The sequence below is a fragment of the Melospiza melodia genome, unplaced genomic scaffold (genome assembly GCF_035770615.1).
Source record: "Melospiza melodia melodia isolate bMelMel2 unplaced genomic scaffold, bMelMel2.pri scaffold_18, whole genome shotgun sequence".
Taxonomy (NCBI): Eukaryota; Metazoa; Chordata; class Aves; order Passeriformes; family Passerellidae; genus Melospiza; species Melospiza melodia.
This window is the reverse complement of record NW_026948525.1, coordinates 1764314-1768565: the sequence shown is the minus strand read 5'-3', so window position 1 is coordinate 1768565 and position 4252 is coordinate 1764314.

Genomic DNA, 4252 nt, shown 5'->3' with positions numbered 1-4252 from the left:
ACACGTCTTCATTGCCTAGCAACCGTGGCTCAGCATGTGGCAAAGCTGCAGGAAATGACGGGGATGCGAGGGAACATGGCGCTGTCATCCCTCCTGGTTCTGAAAGCGGCTGCAGGCAAGGTGCGGGGTCGACGCCGTCTTCTGCCACTGACTCTGGGGTCATCCGCGAAGATGCAGTCGCCGGCGGAACACACACGGACAGCGGCGAAACAGTCGGGAGGGGCGGCGCCGAGTCACTGCTGTCGCCGAAGGCGTCTCCTAGCAACATGGGCGCAGGCACAGGAAGCGCTGTTTCTGCATTTTCAGACGCAGGCAGGGAAGACGGTGAAGCCACGGGCGGGACCGCCTGGAGAGGAGGAGACGGGAGTGCCCGGAGTGGCGGCTGCGCCAGTGGAGCGGGTCTTGGAGGCGGCTGCGGTGCTGGCAGGGGCAGAGGCAGCGCAGGTCTTGGTGGCGGCAGTGGGGGCCCGGCAAGCGGGGGAGTCTCGGGTACCGGTACCACCCCCATCACTATGCGGGGCGGGGTCCGGGAGGCCGACTGGGAAGGGGCCTGCTGGACTTCCAGTGCTGGCTTGAGCTGCACCGCCCCCTTCCATCCCTCCGGCGGGGGAGAAGGGGGAGAGAAGGACTGCTCCGGAGAAAGAGTAAAAAAAACTTCTTTGCGCGGTGAAGTTTCACCCCTCCCCAGCCGGGAAGCAGGGGTGGCTGGAAAGCAGCAACCCATCCCCCTCCAAAGGCTCTCCTCCCGCTGGTGACGGAGGGAACGGGGCAAGCCCATTGCAGTTAGAAATCCATGGAAAAACAGCTGCTCTCCACTTCAAAACTGGAAAGAGCTTTCTAAATGCTGGGTAGACGGGAGGGAAGTCACACCCCTGACCCCAAACAAATCAGAAAATGTAGTCTATGCACTCACACATGAAAACATCCAACGCGTATAGCACATCAGTAAAGAACCCAAAAAGCTTTTCCCATTGAAAGAACTGATAGAGATCTGTTTCTGACAGGAAAAGTGTGTCCTCTTCATCCCATTTTTGCCATAGGGCAATAAATTTCTCCTCTAAAGGAGAGAAATTAACCTCTTCCTCCAAGGGGTGTGTCCCCCATATGAACAGCCACAAACATCTCAGGGCTGGTTCATCAGGAAGGGAAAAGCCAGCAGTACCTTTTGAAAGAGTCCAACATGCTCTGGCCTGCTCCACGGTTCTGCTGCTCTTTCCGAACATCTCCCGGAGGATTTTCAGGTTCACTTTGTGGTCAGCCTTGGCTGTGAACTCTGTCCAAATCAGGACCTTCAGTTCTTCAGCTCCTGGCTTGAATCCACTCTGTGGTCACTTCTAAAGAAACCATCAAATGCTACACATACAGGATTTTACCCAGTGCAGCAGCAATTTGCTCCTCTGATCTTATCAAATTAATTTTTGCTCTGACACGAGGGGTCACCAGATATTGCAGCAACTTGTGAGGGTTCCTCAGGGTGAGAGAGATGGACGAGAATCTTGCTTCATGATCAGAAGGCTGGATTTATTGATTTATGATATATAATACATTATGACCATACTAAAAGGAATAGAGAGAAAAGTTGCAGAAGCTTGCTAAGCTAAGAATGGATAGGAATCTAAAAACAAGAGAGTTCTCTGTGACTCTGTTCCAGAGAGCTTGGCCCTGTGATTGGCCCTTAATTGTACACATGGAACATGAGCCAATTACAGGTGCACCTATTGCATTCCACATCAGCTGATAATTATTGTTTACATTCTCTTTCTGAGGCCTCAGCTTCCCAGAAGATGAAAAAATCCCAAACAAAGGATTTCTATGGAAAAATGTCTGTGACACCTTAAGGAGCTGGAACAGAGGCCAGACGGAGTTAAGAGGAGTAAAGTGGATTTTTACTGAAGTGCCTTCAAAGGCCACACCCTGGCAGTACCGAAGCCACAGATGTGGCTCTGCCTGGATGGCTCCAAGATGGGAACAAAAGAGGGCTTGGTCACGAGATCCCACATTTTTATAAGTTTTAATCCATTTGCATATGGGAGTAAACTGCCCAATTACTAGCTTCAAATTTTGAAGTTTAAGTCTCCTTGCTTGCTTGGCTGCTCTCCTCTTTTCACGTTGTTTGTACTTTGGGCCTGAAGTTTGAAGAAATTGTCCTTGAGTCTCCAGCTAGAACAGGATTGTTTTGTCTTCACCACCCTGAGAACAGATCCCAGTAACGCTTAATATAAAGCTAAAAGCTGTACAACAAAGCAAAACAGAAAAACTTAAAACCTAAGGTATCAGTTGTCTGCTGACATACAGCAGGACAGAGCTCTCATTTGTTTTTAGTTAGTTTTTAGCTCTCTGAGGCAAAGAAGTTCCCTAGACTGTGATTTTTCTTTTTCTTTGGAGCTGTTTAAACCTGCTCTGGAGTGAACACCCAGAGAGCACTGGCACCTCCCACCTGTGGCCCACCTGGCATTTCAAGTGCTGGAGGGACTGATAATAGACTGATAATAGACTGATAAGACACTGATAAGACACTGATAAGACACTGAGTGTGAGGAGCTACAACCCAAGGAGGGACTTTCCAAGTTTGTCATCTATTTTGGAGCAGCAGGAGGTTTTATTGCTAATATTGTTCAAATTTTGTGCTGGTGAATGCTTTGCCTGTTAAATAAACTTTTTTTCCACTTTTCTCCAAGGAAATATTTTCCCAAACTGGCTGAGGGTGGGGCTGCTGAATCTGCATTCTAGAGGAAACTCCTTTTGGAGGGTTTATCCCAAATTTGCCCTAAACCAGGACAGAGTGGTGGAAAGAAGACGGAACCCCAAGTGGCTGGATTGAGGGGAGGCTGGAGAGGGGGGCCTTGGGACCCCAGAACCTCCCAGAATCCAAAAGCAGGACCCTGGAGAGGGGTGATCCCCAGGACCCATGGGATCCCCAGCAGCCCTGAGATGGGGGACCAACCATAACCCAGGAGGGATGAGACTGGAAATGGAAAACTCCTGGAGGCTTTTTAAATTTAACTCTTGATTTTTGGACATCAGATGACTTCTAGAAGTGGACGTGGGTGGGAGGAATCCCCAACCCAAAGGATCCATGCCTTGTTTTTCCCCATGTTGCCCAATTGATAAATGAGACAAAACTCGGATAAGTTTTGTGGGTGCTTTATTAAGGGCCCGGGGAGCTTGGGGGACTCACGTCCCTAAAACCCGAGCCCCCCAAATTCACGTATGGTTGCTTCCCTCTTATACATGCGATTCACAACAAAGTCTCCAAGAAACAGTCCCCCATTCCCCTTGCCTAGTCTCCAAGAAACAGTTCTCCATTCCCCTTGCCTGGTCACAGACCCCTTGTGATACATTCCTTGGTTCACAAACAAGATCATTAATCTTCTGCTTATCTTATTCTAAGAGCATTGTATGCTGCCTCCAGAGGCGTTAGCATTCTTACTTTCCTGCACTAGTTTAATTATTTATTAAATCCCTAAGACTACCTGCTAGGTTACACACAAAACCCAACACACTTTCAACGGCTACAAAACTACTTTTAACAAACCAGTTCACACACAACTCACTATAATTAAATATTTTGCTAAATTTCATTTCTTTTCCAACACCCAAACCAGGATTTTCCCCAAACCTTCCCACCGTGACATCCTCCCTGTCCTGCTCTGGGTGAGCTCAGTCCCAAACCTGACTCTGATCCTGGTCTCAGTCTCACTCCATGTTTAGACACACTCACAGTTCTGTATTTAATCACATCCCAGTCCCAGACTTGTCTATCCCCAGACGAAATCCCAACCCCAGCCCTAAAGTTAATCCCATGTCCAGCCTTAACCCCAATCCCGGCTCTAATCCAAATCTCAGCCCCAACACAAACCCCAGAACCAATTCCAGCCCCTTCTTAAATCCTCAGCCCCAAACCAAATCGAATGCTCTTCTGGGGGTTTGGGGGTGTCTCTGTCCCTCTGACCCCGATGATGTTTGGGTGGGGTCACAGCAGGGCTGAGAGGGACAGAGACCCCCCCAGTCTCCCCAGGTGTGAGAAGGTCAAAGAGCCCCCCAGCCCTGAGCACCCTCAGCGGTGAGAGGGACACAGAGCCCCTGGTCCCCAGCCCTGCACAGGCATTGCCTGAGGCCAGAGGGATGGAGACCCCCCGAGCATCCCCCAGGGCGAGGGGACAGAGACCCCCTGAGCACCCCCTGGCACAGGGGTGAGAGGGAGGGAGACCCCCCAGGCATTCCCTGGGGTAAAAATGATGGAGACCCCCTG